The following is a 20,405-nucleotide window of genomic DNA, read 5'->3' on the forward strand; positions in this document are numbered from 1 at the left end:
ATGCATAATGACCCCAGTAGTGCAGTGTCAGATACACATAATGACCCCAGTAGTGCTGTGCCAGATACACATAATGACCCCAGTAGTGCAGTGCCAGATACACATATGCCCCAATAGTGCCAGATACACATAATGACCCTAGTAGTGCAGTGCCAGATACACATAATAACCCCAGTAGTGCATTGCTAGTGTCAAAGTCGAAAAATATCATGCTGCACGTTGCCATATATTAACCCCATGCGCTTGCCCGTGCGTGCGCATATTCGCAGTTGCGTGACGGCGCCTCCACGGTCGTGCGCTCAGGCGTGTGGTATGTGCATTTAAGGTAGAGTTTGTGTGCGTCTGGTGGGCGACTCGATCGTTACATAGTTAATCCAAATACTGTATTTTGTAGGTAATGGTCCCCTTAATAATAACTGTAAGTTCGTTTAGTGTAACTGGTTCATGAACAAAGGAATTCCTCTTTGCATGATACGAAGGGTCAGACAGGGTCTGAGCGGTGGTGTTTGGTACCTAACCGAAGAGTATTTTATTAGAAACAATCCGGTGCTGGTTAGGTAGAGATTAATCGCTCCTACGTATAGTTATGTCTATAAGTAGTTTCTGGACATTTACTGTATTTGCTGTTCATTATCCATGTGGTGGGAATCCTGAGATTCCCTCCCACCTGAGCAGTCTGGAATAGTCACAGCCCACCTGTTCGAATCAGCCTATGACCTTTTGTTGTAATGTGAAGACAGATTCCTGTGTCCAATGAACAATAAGATTGTGGGGCCCTTTGTAGTGTATTGTACTTAGTGTATATAAGGCAGCCAGTCTGGGCCAGTTCAGTCTACTCTCCACAAAAGGTTTTCATCATTGACTAACTAGGGAGCTGGTGACCAGGACTGCGCAGCGATCATTCCCCAGTGTGTAAGTTCTCTCTGTGACCACCTTATTCTCTGACTGTATTTTGCCACGTTCTCTCTCTCTCTGTTAGTGTTAGGATTGTGACGCTATTGTATATTTATGTGTAGTTAGATATTGATGTTAGCCTGTAGTGTGTAAGATGTTAACTGTATTTTCCCTTTTTGCATAACTAAATCTCGTTAGTAAAGGTTTTGGAACCTTAGCAAGGTATTGTGTGTTTATTACATTGCTGAGGGTATTTGGAGCGTCTCAATCGCTCAAGCAGCTTTTATATTAACAAGGTTAAGAAGGTCTATAAGCAGTACATTAATACAGTGTTACAGTACCAAGGTATACAGTGTGAACATATTCTGTGTTTAAAGTTTATAAAGGTTGCTGTCTGTGTGTGTACGCTCTCTGCGTGTATTCCGTACACCCAGCGTAGCGTGTGTACGTAATTTGCGTACCACGTGCAAGGCCTTCATACGCAAATAGCGTACGGAGAGCGTATCACGTGCACGTGGTTTAGCGGCCATTACGGCTACACGGTATTAGTATATAGCTAATGTTAAAAGGTAGATAACGGACTCTATCAATTGGGGGCTCAAGTCCGGTCCACCTCATATCCGCAGTCAGGCGAAAACGCGCAGACTTTATCGATCAGCAAAGGGAGAAAAGGTAGTATCTTGTAGTGCTGATCAGATGAGAGTCTGCGTCTGATTCTTTTGGTTTGTAGGGATGCTGGTGAAAACCGAAGAAGGTAGGAACATTAAGCTATTGTCTTTTTAAATCTGGTTTTTATTTCTATTTGGTGCCAACTGCACACGCAGATTGGATTGCTTGTCTGTTTAAATAGGTTTAAAAGTATTTTTTGGTCGCTCTGCATGGCTTGATAGTTTTATTTTTAGCTCAGGCCTAGAATAACTTAAGGGGCTGGAATGATGATTTTCTTTGTGACAAAAGAAGCCGCATGGTCTGTCCTCCATTTTGTGTAAACCTCATGGATGTGGAAGGGGGAGGAGCAGCGGCCATTTTGGGAAGGTCAAAAAAAAAATTCTGAATGGCTGATTTTCAGTTGACTCGGGAAATAATCAGCCATCCATTGTCAAAAAGAAATCATCATTTAATGAGTTTTTAATGCATTTATTTAAACCATATCATAGTCAATCATAAGTGGTTCAGATAGAGTTTAATATAAGTAATAGTAAAATTAATATTTGATTTAGGAAATACACAAATAAAACAAAGTTGTGGGTTGTTTTTTTTCCCCCTTCCTCCCTTCAAGAGCCTGTTTAACTCTGCTACTTGTGAGATGGGCCATTGAAATGCAAATGAACCTGTGTAACTGGGTTTTGTTTTTTTTTCTCTCCCAGCAGTGAAAGAAATCGCCTTCACAGATAGTTAAAAAGCACATTCATATGCAAATAAGAAGCACTGAATAAGGTCTCATATATGTAATAGTGATTAGTACATATATGTAATATCTATATGTGCGTGCTTAGATTAATGTATGTCATTAGATTAATTTAGAATTACATTTTTCATTTGTGTAATTTTCACATCTCACTCTCCTGTTTGCCATTTATCATTGATAACGTGCTGAGAAAGATTTGTTGCTATTGGTAGTTAAAAGTAAAAATAATACGTAAGGGAGTAATTTGTAAAACACGCACACGGCTTTGCCTAAAGATACAAGGAAAGATCTGTGTGGTGCTCGGTAGATGATTACAGTTAAAGATCATTTACATTGATATAAACGTGTTAGTTGTATTTCTGTGGATATATCTGGCCTGCGTACACGTGTCTCTAACAAAGGGCGGGACTAGTGTACGCGACGCAAGGGCCGACGCATGGAGCGTATATTATGCAACGGAGCGTATGGGTACGCCCACATAATACAAATCACACGATAGTATTGTTTTAGTAGGCGATACGGAAGGAACACGATAATAGCACAAATTGATTTCAGTTTCCAAAATTTAGTTTAAATACCTTACTTTACTGTAATACCTCTGGGGAGAGCTATCAGATTACGGGAAATGATTATTATTTTTTCTGATCAGAAAACTATAGAATGATAGTGGGTTGAAAACGGTATGAGTGTATTGAACTCCTCTTGGTGAAGTCTTGGTGAAATCTTGGTGAAGTCTTGGTGAAATCTTGGTGAAGTAAGTCTTGGTGAATCACGGTCTAGGTGAATACGTGATGAGCACGGTCTAGGTGAAAACGTGCGTGCAAGGTCTTGGTGAACAAGTGCGACGAAGTGTGATAAAGTTTTCGTGGTATTACGCTCCGGCTGTTTTGGAGCACAGTAGGGAGGCTCCAATGATCCTACCATTTATAGGCAACAAGTGTCTATAAGTGGTACGACTGGACCGCACGGTTGTATGTGTGACCAATAACGCAACGTGATATGAGGTTGTATATTTAAATTGCCCTCATGCGTGTTGTAGGGAGCACATGCAAGCGTGATTTGTGTAAAATATAAAGGTAAGGAATTTTCGCTGGTAGGGCCTGCAACGATTACGTGGGTCTGCTAAAAGGGGCGGATTTGTTGTACTCGGAGCAGAAGAAGCTGGTGGAAGAGCTTGGAAAACTTCCACCGTAGACTTCTGTGTTTGGTGCATTTTAGGAAGTTTTTCTGTGTTAAAAAGGTCCACAATGGAAGCCAAGTGCACAACACAGGGACGTTTAGCAGTCAGGGTTCAGACTGAAGAGGCTTGCAGACCCCGAGGGTCTGCTCGGTTAGTAATGTGGGGGAAGTATGGTCCCCACACTGAGACCTTTTGTGATGAATGGACACGAATGACTGTGGGGGATAAAGCACCATTTCCTGGGATAGGTAGTTTTGACTCAGAGGTATTGCATAATTTAAGGAGAAGGATCTGTCTCATAAAATCCGGGAAGCAACGGATTAGACATTATGATTGTTTACAGATATGGCAACAAGAAGGTGAGATACAAAGGGAATTAGCTTACACAGCTGACTCTCACTTTGGTAAGAAAAATATGGCAACAAGAGAGAAAGTGGTTACAGAGAATGGCACACTGGGGTATGATAAACATGCACTTAGTAACTGTATAGATGATAAGAATAATTGTAACGAATGTAACAATGATAAAAGTAAAACTGTTAAATGTACAACTGTTAACCCGTGCAAGTTGTACTCCATGTTAAACTTCCCTCAGGATTACAAGCAAGAAAGTGAGCCCAGCACGAGGTCGGCACCATTTCCAGCAGCCATCATACAAGACATCCAGGTGGACGCGACCAAATCGGTAAAGGCAGTAGTCAAACCCCCTTACGAAGGGTCAGGTGAGATCGCGTCCACAGGTACGTACAGTGTTATATATCACGCACAAACAAATGTATCTCATATTGTAGAACCAACACAAGATGATGTTATAATTGAATGGAACATCAAAAGACACCTGGAGTAACAGGGCAGTAAGCAAATGACAATCAGTAGACAAGCCCTGACAACGAAGCCACACCAGCTTAAGCCCCAAACCCCTGTGAGATATTCAAATGTGATAGTTTGTTATCATTGTCACAAAGAGGGACATTTTGCAAGAGATTGTAGATCAAAAAATATACAAAAGTCATATCAACCCCCTAGACAATGACATGACCATGATATCCAAAGAAACAGGGAAGCACAGGGAGGTAAGAAGCCTCAGATCCCTGTGGGTAAGTCAAAGGTGATAAGATGTTATAATTGCCAGAGGGAAGGTCATTTTGCACGAAGTTGTAGGGTTAAAGATCCACAAAAGGTATATCAACCCCCTAGAAAAAAAAAAAACATGAGCAAAGTCATGATACACGAAATTGTAATCAGGGATCATTTAAGAAGAAGTTTGGGCCGCACCTGTAATATGCAGTCAGGAAAGTTGATCATTAGGCCTGGTAGTAAACCTGAGGTTACAGTTAATGATATTGGGAGGTCAGTTCCGTGTAGACACAGGAACGGCCGGGTAAACTTTGTAATTTATCTGTAAATGTTTCTTTTTCCCCATCTCTGACGTTCATCGGCAGAACTCAAACATCACATAGCTACTTGGTCTTTGCAGAAGTCTACCTAACCCCAGTGTGACCTACCGACATCGGTGTGTCCTGGCCAGGCACAAAAGGGTGCAGTGTGGAAATACTGGTGGGGGAGACTGCGCAAAGATACCAATGGATGTGATGGTGTGACAGCCTGATGGTGAACGGAAGATCTGACAATGTTTTTTGTTTGTTGTTTTATGTAACATATATATGAATTGTTCTCTCTCTCGTTTTTTTTTTTTTTTTCCTCTTCTCTCTCAATGTTCTCATGCTTTACAGATGGTATGTCACACATCAGTTAGACAAATCGTAATGCAAGATTTTTGCTCCTTACAGAAAGATCGCAGATTTGGAAGGAATATTGTATCACCGGAATGTTCGTTTGGAAGATTGAGAGACAGCACCTTTAAGATGACAACAGAGCAAGAAGAACAACAAGACTAGAGGACAAAAGCATCGTAACATTTTTCTTTCCCCTCAAATTATTTTTTGTACCCCCATTACAAATTTCTCCTTCTCCTCCTGTAAAATGGACTTGCCCCAAGAGACTGTGATCCGGATTTTCCTGTTGACCATGATGTTGACCAGAGCAGTCTGTTTCGGTGAGAGTATCATGGAGGTCGAGAAAGGATCTGGAATGGGTTCTGATGACCAGAATGGAGGCGTAGTTTTCCAAGAGCAACATAATCACCGAGTAAAGGCGAGTATCAGAAAACGATCTGGTAGCATTGACAATAGAAGGAATTGTGAAGGATTGTTAGCTGAAGAGAACTGCATCTGTAGGCATTGTGACGATATAGTTGAGGATGGGTGTATCAAGAAATGTCAGTCCAGTTTTAATATCCACATGGACCGGCATCCATTGAGTGACTATCACTCCTTAGTGGGTAAAGTGTTAAACCAGACAGACTGTTGGGTATGCTCTCAAGTACCTCAAGGTCATAGCAAATCAGGACCAGTACCATTCCCGTTAACTGTAGGAGAGGTACTTGAGTTAAGTGGTGGGAGGCCGGTGGACAAGAGGTTTAATATCTCTAGTCCTCCTAGTTTGAAGCTCCACCAGTATCATGTGGATAAGTCCTTAGTATGCTTTAACATTTCCAATCCCCGAAAGCCGGGAAATTGGGAAGTGTCATGGAGTAATCAAACCATGACATTTTCACATAGAGCCGACAGAATGCCCATAGACACAGAACTTATACGCCAGATAGCCGACCATGGAAGATTTTTCCGGTATAGGTACACTCTAGGAAGTAGGACCATGCGAGTTGGAGAAGTATCACCAGGATACTGTGCACATATCGTACAAACAGATACGTGTACTAAACAGATGGGAGAATTAGGGTTAGGAGATTTCACATGGAAAATTTGTAACATGGTAATGTCATACTCCGTCCCATATGTTCTCCCCGATGATTTATATTTCATATGTGGGAGAAAGGCGTATAGGTTCCTTGCCCCAAACTCAGAGGGATTGTGTTACATTGGAAAAGTACTGCCTGAAGTAATGACTGTACCCCATAACAAAATGATAGACATTCACCGCGGTGCCCAAGCTCCTTATACTCACACTCATTACAAGCACGTCGTTAAACGGCACCTGATAGAGAGGACAGAGCATCCGGCCTCTGATCTGATCCATGAATCCACCGGGATTCAATTCCTACTCGCGTTAGATATCACTCGTACCGCCAGAGGAGTGATAAATTATAAATATATGCGCAAGCGAACTTGTTAGACAATATCACTGAAATGTATGACGACACGTTCAGGTACACTGGGAAAGAGTTACAAGCCTACAAAACAGAACTGGTTCAGCATAGGATGATTCTCAATTATCTCACAGCAGTGACAGGCGGGTATTGTGTTACCCTAGCAACTCAGCATGGAGTAAAGTGCTGCACGTATATTACAAACAGCACTGAGGACCCGGCCGAGGTCATAGACCAAAAGATGGATGACATTTTGCAATTGAAGTGGGAGTTTCGAAGGAAACACAATCTCACACTCGCTGCTGTGGGTAATGAGCTGACCAGTTGGGTGTCATGGTTGAACCCACGAAATTGGTTCTCTGGTTTAGGAGAATGGGCCCAAGGTATTATAATAGATGTAGGGAAATTTCTCTTGTGTATTCTGGGAGTCGTCATATTGGTTGGCCTGATATTTAGATGCGTTCGGACTTTAACGAAGTGATGAGTCTGAGGAGCGAGGACACTGTAATAACAACAACTAATTTGGTTTATGACCCAACGATAGAGACAATGTTGTGATGAAAATGTGATTCCACGGTCCGTTTCTTTCACCCGTTTCTCCTTTGTTTTCCTCCAAGGTACAAAGACATCCGCTTGGAAGAAGAATTTGACAACCTCTTTTATACAGACCATTGATGAACTATGCCACAAGCCCCAATATCCCTAGTGACTTTAACTTTTTACGAAAGCCCAATACTTTAGAGACTGTAATTTTATGGACAATGGAACAGCTTTTGCTCGCTATTTATAGCAAAAGCACCGAGAGACATCAGACAACATGTACATCAGACAAGACATCAGACAAGACCTCAATCGGCGACTGTTTATTTAAACTCACATAGTTTACGACTGCATTTATAACGATTGTTTCTTATCTTCATCTCTACAACCTCCAGGTAATGGCACACATAGTCGACAGGGAATATAGACACATATATCAGCATTCACATGTTCCCCCCTTCATGTATCATCAACTAAATGTGCTCCCCATTTGTTGCAACCAAAAGCCGAAAAGAGCTCGGTAGAGTTTGACAGCCCATCCACAGATCCTTGATAAGGGATAAGAAGGATTTAATATATACTTCGCAATACCTCGAAGCTTGATTTAAAACACGTACGGCACGATGATACATGACCCCTCAAACATGGATTCATACACACACGCTTCTACTATCTCACTAGGTCATATTTTTCCCACCTTCTCCTCTCCTCCCTTTACCCAATCATAAAAAGGTATTTACATGATGACATATATTTTTCTGTTTGAACTGTTTTAGGAAGTGGCAGTTATTGATGACTGCCAAAGGGTGGACTGTCAAAGTCGAAAAATATCATGCTGCACGTTGCCATATATTAACCCCATGCGCTTGCCCGCTGCACGTGCACATTCTCTCCCGTGCGTGCGCATATTCGCAGTTGCGTGACGGCGCCTCCACGGTCGTGCGCTCAGGCGTGTGGTATGTGCATTTAAGGTAGAGTTTGTGTGCGTCTGGTGGGCGACTCGATCGTTACATAGTTAATCCAAATACTGTATTTTGTAGGTAATGGTCCCCTTAATAATAACTGTAAGTTTGTTTAGTGTAACTGGTTCATGAACAAAGGAATTCCTCTTTGCATGATACGAAGGGTCAGACAGGGTCTGAGCGGTGGTGTTTGGTACCTAACCGAAGAGTATTTTATTAGAAACAATCCGGTGCTGGTTAGGTAGAGATTAATTAATCGCTCCTACGTATAGTTATGTCTATAAGTAGTTTCTGGACATTTACTGTATTTGCTGTTCATTATCCATGTGGTGGGAATCCTGAGATTCCCTCCCACCTGAGCAGTCTGGAATAGTCACAGCCCACCTGTTCGAATCAGCCTATGACCTTTTGTTGTAATGTGAAGACAGATTCCTGTGTCCAATGAACAATAAGATTGTGGGGCCCTTTGTAGTGTACTGTACTTAGTGTATATAAGGCAGCCAGTCTGGGCCAGTTCAGTCTACTCTCCACAAAAGGTTTTCATCATTGACTAACTAGGGAGCTGGTGACCAGGACTGCGCAGCGATCATTCCCCAGTGTGTAAGTGCTCTCTGTGACCACCTTATTCTCTGACTGTATTTTGCCACGTTCTCTCTCTCTCTGTTAGTGTTAGGATTGTGACGCTATTGTATATTTATGTGTAGTTATTCTGTTAGATATTGATGTTAGCCTGTAGTGTGTAAGATGTTAACTGTATTTTCCCTTTTTGCATAACTAAATCTCGTTAGTAAAGGTTTTGGAACCTTAGCAAGGTATTGTGTGTTTATTACATTGCTGAGGGTATTTGGAGCGTCTCAATCGCTCAAGCAGCTTTTATATTAACAAGGTTAAGAAGGTCTATAAGCAGTACATTAATACAGTGTTACAGTACCAAGGTATACAGTGTGAACATATTCTGTGTTTAAAGTTTATAAAGATTGCTGTCTGTGTGTGTACGCTCGCTGTGTGTATTCCGTACACCCAGCGTAGCGTGTGTACGTAATTTGCGTACCACGTGCGAGGCCTTCATACGCAAATAGCGTACGGAGAGCGTATCACGTGCACGTGGTTTAGCGGCCATTACGGCTACACGGTATTAGTATATAGCTAATGTTAAAAGGTAGATAACGGACTCTATCACTAGATACACATATGCCCCAATAGTGCCAGATACACATAATGACCCCAGTAGTGCAGTGTCAGATACACATAATGACCCCAGTAGTGCAGTGTCAAATACACATAATGACCCCAGTAGTGCAGTGCCAGATACACATAATGACCCCAGTAGTGCAGCGCCAGATACACATATGCCCCAATAGTGCCATATACACATAATGACCCCAGTAGTGCAGTGCCAGATACACATAATGACCCCAGTAGTGCCAGATACACATATTTGAAAATACCAGACCAAAAAGGAATCCACAGCACTGTTCCTAATTAATTCCCTTCAAACTCCAGGATATTGCTTAATGTCATATAGCAGATCCTTGTAAAATCTCTCTTATATGCAATCCCAGTTCTCAAATATACTCAATTGGGACCGTTTTTCAAATCTGCACAGCAGACGATAATTGAAGTATGGTTCTATTGGTCTCCACACAGTACTGCCCCTTGCACTGTATCATGCCCCACACAGTAATGCTCCTTGCACATTAATATGCCCACACAGTAATGCCTATTACACCTTAGTATGCCCCACAAAGTAATGCCCCTTATACACATTACACCACAGTAGAGCCGCTTATACTGTACATGTTACGCCACATCAGAACCCTTAGACACATAACACCAAATTAGAGCCACTTACACACATTATGCCATAGTAGAGCTCCTTATACACATTACACCACAGTAGAGCCGCTATGGAAGTAGCTGTGAATTGTGGACAAGAGAGAAAGAGAGAGGACAAGAGAAAGAGAGAGAAAGAAAGAGAGGTGAGGCAAGAGAGAGAGAGAGAGGTGAGGACGAGAGAAGGAGGGGTGTGAGAACAAGAAGAGAGAGAGAGGGTGAGGGCAGAGAGAGTGAGAGAGTCAGCCAGGGCATGTATACATCTGGAAGACAAGAGAGAAAAAGACGTGAGGAAGAGAGAGAGGTGAGGACGAGTGAAAGACAGATAGAGAGAGGTGAGGACGACAGAGAGAGAGCGAGAAAGAGAGGTGAGGACAAAAGAAAGAGAGAGGGGGTGAGGACAAAATACAGAGGGGGGTAAAGATAAAAGAGAGAGTGAGTGAGGACAAAAGAAAGGGAGAGGGAGTGAGGACAAAAGAGAGAGAGAGGGAGTGAGAACAAAAGAGAGGGACAGGGAGTGAGGACAAAAGAGAGAGGGGGAGTGATGACAAAAGAGAGAGGGGGAGTGAGGACAAAAGAGAGAGGGGGAGTGAGGACAATAGAGAGAGGGGGAGTAAGGAGAAAAGAGAGAGGGGGAGTGAGGACAAAAGAGAGAGGGGGAGGGAGATGGAGTAAGGACAAGAGAGAGAGAGGGAATGAGGACAAAATAGAGAGAGGGAATGAGGACAAAAGAGAGAGAGGGAGTGAGGACAAAAGGGAGAGAGGGAGTGAGGACAAAAGACAGAGAGGGAGTGAGGACAAAAAGAGAGGGAATGAGGACTAAAGAGACAGAGTGAGTGAGGACTAAAGAGAGAGAGGGAGTGAGGACAAAAGAGAGAGCATGAGGACAAAAGAGAGGGGAAGTGAGGACAAAAGAGAGGGAGAGGGAGTGAGGACAAAATAGAGAGGGGGAGTGAGGACAAAAGAGAGAGGAAGTGAGGACAAAAGAGAGAGAGAGGGAGTGAGGACAAAAGAGAGAGGGAGTAAAGAAGGCAAGTAAGGTGCTAGCGTGCATAAATAGGGGAATTGAGACAAGGGACGAGGATGTAATCCTGCCGCTGTACAAATCATTGGTACATCCACACCTGGAATATTGTGTTCAATTTTGGGCACAACTGTATAAAAAAGATATGGGTGAACTCGAAAGGGTTCAAAGGTGAGCTACTAAATTGATTAAAGGGCTAGAGGGACTGGAGTACGAGGAAAGGCTTACTAGGTTGAATATGTATACACCAGGGACGTGCAGTCAGGGGAGGCAGGGGAGGCAGTGCCTCCCCTGTCATTCTCCCCTGTCATTAATGATTCAAATAATATAAAGAAGACACTTATGACACATATTCTGTGTCATAAGTAACTTCTTTACATTGTCCTAATCATTTTAATGCGGAGTAGTTGTTTGGGAGGCACTGATAGCAGTGCCTCCCGTTATCAATAGGTAAAGATTAAAGCAGGGAGAGGGGGGGACAAGCACTGGGCTGTGAAAGCCCATTAAAACCTGCGGGGGAAAGCGGCACTTATACAAGTGCCTCATTGACAGGGGAAACCCGCCCCTGTCAACGAGGCAGATGTGATTGGACAGCGGATCCAGTGCTGGATCCGCTGGTCCAATCACCCTTATGCGGTGGGCGGAAGCAACGGCGAGCGGGTCACAACAGTTACAGTAGCGTGGCCGGCGGGGTGAGTAGGCAGCGGGACCCGGCGGCCGGCGCTACTGTGGAGCCGGCGGGGTGAGTAGGCAGCGGGACCCGGCGGGCGGCGCTACTGTGGAGCCAGCGGGGTGAGTAGGCAGCGGGACCCGGCGGGCGGCGCTACTGTGGAGCCAGCGGGGTGAGTAGGCAGCGGGACCCGGCGGGCGGCGCTACTGTGAAGCCGGAGCTGTCACCACAGTTGCGCGGCCGGCGGGGTGAAGGGCCAGCGGGACCCGGCGGTAAAGCACACCAAGGAGGGCGCTGCGGCGGACCATCAGTATCTACATCGCCGCAGCCGCCCGCTGTGCCTGGATGCCGCTGGGTGTCCTCCTGCTCCCAGCCCTCCCGCGATGCTAGGGAACTGGGGGAGGACGTGATGTATTGCCCTCCCCCCTGCCTCTCAAAAAAAAAGGTGTGTATATATATATATATATATATATATATATAGTGTTCGAAGTGGGGCGGTATGGTATACCACCACTTCTTCCGCTGACCCAGAAATTAAAGTGCAGCAGGAGGCGAGGGAAGTGGCCATCCTGCTGCACATGGTGCTCTAGTCCCTGCTCGGCAGCCGGCGGCTGCTTACCACCACCACTCCCCACCCGCTGCTCACCGCCACCAGCCCATTGGTGCCTCCGCCGACCACAGTCAGGTAATGTTCCCCTGCTGTCACCCTCTCTCCCTGTCATTACTGTCCCTGTCGCTATTGTCACTCTCTCTCTCCCTGCTCTCCCTGTCGTCACTCTCTCTCCCTGTCGTCACTGTCTCCCTGCTGTCACTCTCGTCACTCTCTCTATCTGTTGTCACTCTCTCTCCCTGCTGTCACTCTGGCTGTCCCTGCTGTCACAATTTCAGGTCATTCAGTGTGCTACAATGTGAGTTTCCGCTCATTCAGTGTGTTACAATGTGAATTTCGGCTCATTCAGTGTGCTACAATGTGAATTTCGGCTCATTCAGTGTGCTACAATGTGAATTTCGGCTCAGTGTGCTTCAATGTGAATTTCGGCTCAGTGTGCTTCAATGTGAATTTCGGCTCATTCAGTGTGCTACAATGTGAATTTTGGCTCAGTCAGTGTGCTACAATGTGAATTTCGGCTCAGTCAGTGTGCTACAATGTGAATTTCGGCTCATTCAGTGTGCTACAATGTAAATTTCGGCTCAGTCAGTGTGCTACAATGTGAATTTCAGCTCAGTGTGCTACAATGTGAATTTCGGCTCATTCAGTATGCTACAATGTGAATTTCGGCTTATTCAGTGTGCTTCAATGTGAATTTCAGCTCATTCAGTGTGCTACAATGTGAATTTCGGCTCATTCAGTGTGCTACAATGTGAATTTTGGCTCATTCAGTGTGCTTCAATGTGAGTTCCGGCTCATACAGTGTGCTATAATGTGAATTTCGGCTCGTACCGTGTGCTATAAGGTGAAAGGGACACGCCCCATTTTGGGTAACCTTGCCCACTTTTCTGGGGGGCGCGCCTCCGGCGCACACGCGTAATTGCGTCCTTAACTTTTCCATACCCCCGCTTCAAAATTTCCACTTCGACCACTGTGTATATGTGTATATATATATATATATAATCCAAATACAAAAGGAGGCACTCGGAGACTTGCAGATGCAAAAAAACTGTTTTAGTGAAACCACTGCACAATTACATCATGATGATGTAATTGTGCAGTGGTTTCACTAAAACAGTTTTTTTGCATCTGCAAGTCTCCGAGTGCCTCCTTTTGTATTTGGATTATTGATGGAGGTGGAAACCTCAGAGGACGGCACCTGAGCCAGTAAGCCCACGGAGGCCTTCCGAGTGCCGGCCACCATTTGTGTATGTATGTATATATATATATATATATATGTATATATATTTTCTCAGTGCCTCCCCAGCCAGTGACCTCACCGCACGCCACTGGTATACACTGGAAAAGAGGCATCTAAGAGGAGACATTATTAATATCTTCAAATATGTAAAAGGACATTACAAAGAGTTATCAGAGGAATTATTTATAAAAAGAACACAGTTTAGGACACGTGGGCACTCGCTCAGGCTGGAGGAGAGAAAATTCCGTATGCAACGGAGGAAAGGGTTCTTCACTGTTAGGGCAATAAGGATTTGGAATTCCCTGCCAGGGAAGGTGGTAATGGCGGACTCTGTAAATGCATTTAAAAAAGGATTGGATACATTTTGTGACTGAAAATGATATCCAAGGTTATAACATTTAAAATTGACGTTGATAATCCGGGTGTAACATGATTTATAGTTGTTAACTAGTCATAAAGCATTACTTCAGAAGGTACGTTATAATCAACTCAACTTAATACAGGTTGAACACGATGGGCATTTTACTATGTTACTACGTTACTATGTATGTAACGACAGAGAGGGGTAACGACAAAGAGAGCGGGGTTAGTACAAGAGAGAGAGAGGGGCTGAGTACAAAAGAGAGAGAGGTGAGGACAAAAGAGAGAGAGAGAGGGGAGTGAATACAAAAGAGAGAGGGGGGTGAGGACAGAGAGAGTGAGAGAGTCAGCCAGGGCATGTATACATCCGCACTCACCCTGGCTGGGGGCAGCACTCTCCCGGAAGTTGCTGGCCGTGTGCTGTGCTGCTGGTGCCGGGATCCTGGACAGGCAGGATTCCTCCTCGGGGCCAGGGGCTCAGGCAGGCAGACTGCAGACCTGCTGGTGCTTGTAGACCCATGGGCATGCAGTACATGACGCGCCGCCGCTGGGGCTGCCGCTGCTCCTCGATCTTCCCACTTCTCGGTCCTCTCTTCTCCCACCAATGCTTCCGCTCCCAGAATTCCGTGTGCAATGACATCATGCCCGAACCGGCATTCTGGAGAGGTGAGGGGGATGAGGAGAGCACAGTGGCCGGAAACAGGTGGTGGGTGTGTCGAGAGGGAGGCGGAGCTGCTCGGGCAAGCCAGGCGCCGCACATAAATTCACTGAGCCCAGCCTTGGCATGCCCACAACACTCCCACATCATTGCAGCCACTGCTGAGAGCCGGGCGGACAGCTGTGATCAGGGTCGGGCCGGCTCCAGGTATGTGATCACAATATGACAGCCACAAATAGCGGCGCCCATTAAGGGTGGCTCCCTGTGCGGCCGCTCGAGTGAAACGTGCCTGGAGCCGGCGGGATGTCAGCACCGCTCCCCCCTGTATGTGCCCAGCGGTTGCAGAGCACAGCAGCCGCCGTGATGTCAGCGCCGCTCCCCCTGTATGTGCCCAGCGGTTGCAGAGTACAGCAGCCACCGGGATGTCAGCGCCGCTCCCCCCTGTATGTGCCTAACGGTTGTAAAGTACAGCAGCCGCCGGAATGTCAGCGCCGCGCCCCCCTGTATGTGCCCGGCAGTTGCAGAGTACAGCAGGCCCCGGGATGTCAGCGCCGCTCCCCCTGTATGTGCCCAGCGGTTGCAGAGTGCAGCAGCCGCCGGGATGTCAGCGCTGTTGCCCCCGCAGTGGAGCATGTTTCCAGCAGCTGCTGCTCTCTGCATATTGGGAAGAGGGTGGGTTTGTAAAATAGTAAAATGATGCTTTTTAAAAAAAATTAAATAATACCAAAAAAAATACATATACACTGTCCACAGGAGGAGGAGGAGGGAGGGGGGGTGCAAAAAAATAATTTTATAATGGGGGCTAATGGACACGAGGTGGTGCGAGACACCCCCTAAGAATATTTAAAATTAAATATAGTTTTAAAAAAGCTTTTTAAGCCATATTACATTTTTTTTTTTTAAACAACAATTTCTGACCGGTTTTGGTGACAAAAAATCATCAGTTAAGTGGTTAAAAAACACTGGTGGTATTGCAGTATACACAGGCACTGAAAGTGGGTGCCTCAGCCCTTGCGCAGTCAGATGCAGGCAGAGCCGGTCATAGGCATAGGCAAACTAGGCAATTGCCTAGGGCATTTGATATGCCTAGGGGCATCAGCAGCTTCTGCTGATTAAAATGATACGCGGCATGCCTATATTCTGTGTGTAGCATTTCACATGCAGATACAGCCACAGTCTCACACAGAATATAGGCATGCTGCATATGATTTTAATCAGCAGAAGCGGCTTGTGCATCCTAGCCACATAGCAATGCAAATAAGATGCATTTTTTATTTATTTTTTATTTTTAAACAATGGTTTTTATTATTTGATCACAAACAAACAAGGCCAGATACAACAGCACATGTGAAGTCCAACATGAATAGGAGTTGACTGAATTGAATTTCAAGCAGAAATACAACGATACAATGACAGTACAACAGTGTATACAATGTCCTAATCATGTACTGCCAAATCCGGCGATAAACAAATATAGAACTAACATACCAACAGATAGAGAAAGAAATAAAGTAAGACAAGAAGAGAGACAACACAGTGACACACACAGGGGATCATATAGGGCAGTGGTGGCCAACGCGTGGCTCTTGAGCCACATGTGGCTCTTTCTTCATTCAAATGTGGCTCCCAACACTCAGTCACGTGACCACAAGAGATCTGTAAACCACTGAACTCCAGCCAGACATGCAGCAACACTACGGAAACTGAGAACTGAGGGAGCCAAATACACACGGGGGAGCTGGCTGGAGTGACACATGGGGGAAGTGAAGTATATTATGCGGATCTGGCTCATTATTTGATGTAGAAGTGGCTTTTTCATTGTATTTTATGTTGGATCTGGCTTTTTCAATGCGTTTTATACCAGGGGCATGGCCTAGCAGGCACGAGGTCACACCCCATTTTTGCAAGTGCGCCTTCGGCTCCAAGTCGGCTCTTTGATGTACCTGACAAGATTTCTTGGCTCTTTGTCTCTGACTGGTTGGCCACCCCTGATATAGGGGATCCGGTCTGAAGATCGACAGTGTCTAGGTCGACAATGTTTAGGTCGACCACTATAGGTCGACAGTCACTAGGTCGACATGGATGGAAGGTCGACAGGGTTTCTAGGTCGACATGTGCTAGGTCGACAGGTCTAAAGGTCGACATGAGTTTTTCACATTTTTTTCTTTTTTTGGATTTTTTCATACTTAACGATCCACGTGGACTACGATTGGAACGGTAAAGTGTACCGAGCGAAGCGGTAGCGGAGCGAAGGCACCATGCCCGAAGCATGGCGAGCGAAGCGAGCCATGCGAGGGGACGCGGTGCACTAATTTGGGATCCCGGTCACTCTACGAAGAAAACGACACCAAAAAAAAAAAAATCCTCATGTCGACCTTTAGACCTGTCGACCTAGCACATGTCGACCTAGAAACCCTGTCGACCTTCCATCCATGTCGACCTAGTGACTGTCAACCTATAGTGGTCGACCTAAACATTGTCGACCTAGATACTGTCGATAAAACGAACCACACCCATCATATAGACACGGGTCATGTTCCACTAATGGGAATGTTCCCAATACAACTAATACAGTATAGATATAAAATACAAATGATATATCTGATATATAGCAATAATACTCAGGCAGCATCAGATTGTGGAGAATGTAATTGTGACAATTCTATAGAGCCAGTATTAACCATAGGCAGCCCCCTCCGCTCCCGAAATTCTTTCCATTTCAACCAACAGTTCAGTATTGACGGTGGTGAGGTAGAATAAAAACCTCCAGCCGTTTCAAATAGGAAATGTTTATGTGTGCTGTTAACAATGGCTTGGATAGTGGGTACATTTGGTGTTTTCCAAAGCTGTCCAATTGCAGCCTTGGTGGATATGAGGATATGGCCAGCAATGTATCTATCACAACGTAATAGGTCAGGTGAGGTGTAATGAAATAAAGCAAACATAGGATTCATCGGGACCTCCACCCCCAACACCTCCCGGAGAAGAGAGAATACTTCGGTCCACAGCGACCTCAGAGCGGGGCATTCCCAAAAGACGTGTAAAATATTACCCACGTGACCACAATTCCTCCAGCAAAGCCGGGAAACCGAGGGCCAAATGGTATGGAGCCGCTGTGGAGTAAAGTACGCCCTTTGGCAAAATTTAAAGTACATCTCAGAATGCTGAAGGCATCTCGAGATCCCAAAGCACCTCGAGGAAATGGAGTCCCACTCCTCCTCCCGCAGGTCAATGGAGAGATCCCTCTCCCACTTCAGCTGCGAGGGAATCTTACCCTGTTTAGAGAGGAGAATTATATACTGATACCATTTAGATATCCCACCGCCATGGTCCGGGGAGGACAGTCTGAGGCATAGGGGGGCCGGAAGGGGGACGGGGGCCACCCCATCCCTCCCACATGACTGTAGCCAATGTCGGATCTGCAGGTATTTGAAGAAGTCTTGCCTCAGAATACCCGAGTGACTTAATAACCTAGAGAAGGGCACCAAACCCCCCTCTGAGCATAGGTCCCCCAAATGCACAATCCCAGCCTCGATCCATGTGTCCAACCCAAGGTTGGGTATGAGACTAGCAATAGTCCTAGTTTGTAAATCAGCCGAAGGCAACAAGATTTTCGGATCAGATGCAGCAACCGCATGCCAAAGCTTCAGAGTGCATCTAACCGACTCCCCCGGGCCCAGCCGTTTTGGGACACAATGGGCGGGCATCAGAAACATATCTCTCAAGTCGATCGAGCCTAGAAAAGACCGTTCTATGAGGACCCATGGCTTGGGGTTGTGCATGTCAAACCAATCCCGAGCCTGACTGAGAAGGCAAGCGGAGTGGTACGCCTCCAGGTTCGGGTAGGCTACACCCCCGACCGTCTTAGGCAACATCAGGACCTGTCTAGCTATGCGGGGCCTAGACCCCTTCCATATATACTGGGAGATGATCATGTTAGCTCTCACAAGGAGAGGTTTGGGGAAGCTACGAGGGATAGCCATGAACAAATATAAAAGTTTAGGGAGTAATATCATCTTGGTCGCGGAAATGCATCCTAACCATGATATTTCATGAAGGGGCCATTCTTTTATTAATTTTTTTCGAAAGCGCTAAAGAGGGGCAAATAGTTACAATCAAACAGGTCTCTGTCTAGGGAGAGGTGAATTCCTAAGTACTTAATGGATCTGACCTGCCAGGCATATCGGTATCGGTCCTTAAGTAGGGTCACAGTACGTGGCGGTATGTGAAGCGGTAGGGCTTCGGTTTTGGATGTGTTTAACTTGTAATATGAAATTCTGGAATATCGGTCCAGGATAGTATGGAGCGCAGTAAGTGAGGCATCTGGGCGAGTTAAGCAGAACAAGATGTTGTCGGCAAATAGGCTGATCTTGTGAGTTAAACCACCTATTTCTGGGCCTGTAATTGTTGGCTCAGACCTAATGGTCTCAGCCAGCGGCTCAATAGCTAAGGCGAATATGAGGGGTGACAGGGGGCAGCCCTGTCTAGTTCCATTGGAGATATTAAAATCCCCTGACAAACAACCGTTGACAAACACCCTTGCAGAGGGGGCAGAGTACAGAGCAAAAATGGAATCCAAGAACCTCCCAACAAACCCAAATTTATCTAGAACAGCTCTCAGATATCCCCAGTGGAGTCTATCAAATGCCTTTTCGGCATCGAGTGAGAGTATAAGAAGGGGCGTTTTATGTGCATCACAATGTTCTAATATGTTAAACACTCTTCGGGTGTTGTCCGGGGACTGCCTGCCCGGGACAAAGCCCACCTGGTCAGCAGCTATGAGGGAAGGAAGCAGAGGGGAAAGGCGATTAGCGATTAGCTTTGCAAAAAGCTTGACGTCTGTGTTCAACAAAGCTATGGGACGATAATTTTGGACTGCTGTGGGGGGCTTGCCAGGTTTTGGAATGGCAACTATCTGTGCCTCAAGCATTTCTCTGGGAAACTTCCCCACGCCCGATGCCTCATTGAAAACAGACAGCAGTAAGGGGGCCAGGTCATTCTTATATGATTTATAGAAATTGGAAGGGAAGCCATCGGGGCCTGGGGCCTTGTCTCTCGGGAGAGCAGAGATAGCTGCATCTAGTTCTTCTAATGTCCAAGGGGAGCTAAGGGACAGGCAGGCCGCGGAGTCCAACACCGGGAGGGAAATCTCTTTCAGAAAAGACTGAATATCCACCTCTCTGGGTTGGGGGGTAGTCGGGTCAGATCTTAAATCGTAGAGTTGGGAGCAATACTCTGCAAAGGTGTTTGCAATATCATAGGGGTCAGATACTCTAGATCCCGTAGAGGAACAGACATAGTGTATCCTAGCCCTAGCTTGTTTACTCTGTAGCTTCCGAGCCAAGAGTACATAAAACCTCTGGTTTAATCGAGCAATATTGCGTTGCACATCTCTAAGTGAGAAAACGTTTACCCTTTCCCGGGCGGCCAATAAGAGCTTGTGGGTAGCTTTATTGAGAGGATTCGCTTTATGCAACAATTCCAGTCTGGCAGCCTCCCTATCAGCAAGCAGGCGTTCAGCCTGCTGAGAGCGTTTAAGTCTGGCAGCAGTCTGGATGGCAGAGCCTCGAATCACCGCTTTAAGAGAGCACCAATTATTAAAGATCGAGGTATCTTCCAATTTGTTAGTATCAAGGTATAACTGTATAGATCGTTGAATAGTGAGAAGGGCATCAGGGTGATTGAGTAAGAACCTCCCCAGTCTCCAGGGCCCTGGGGGGATCCCACCTGCCTCCAGCTCCCAAACTACCAATACCGGGGAATGGTCAGACCAAGTCATAGGCAATATGTTAATTTCTCGGATGGCCGTCAGGGTCTCCTTATTCGTCAGGGCAAGGTCTATCCTGGAGTATGAGCAGTG

Source organism: Pseudophryne corroboree, chromosome 2 (genome assembly GCF_028390025.1).
Source record: "Pseudophryne corroboree isolate aPseCor3 chromosome 2, aPseCor3.hap2, whole genome shotgun sequence".
Classification (NCBI taxonomy): Eukaryota; Metazoa; Chordata; class Amphibia; order Anura; family Myobatrachidae; genus Pseudophryne; species Pseudophryne corroboree.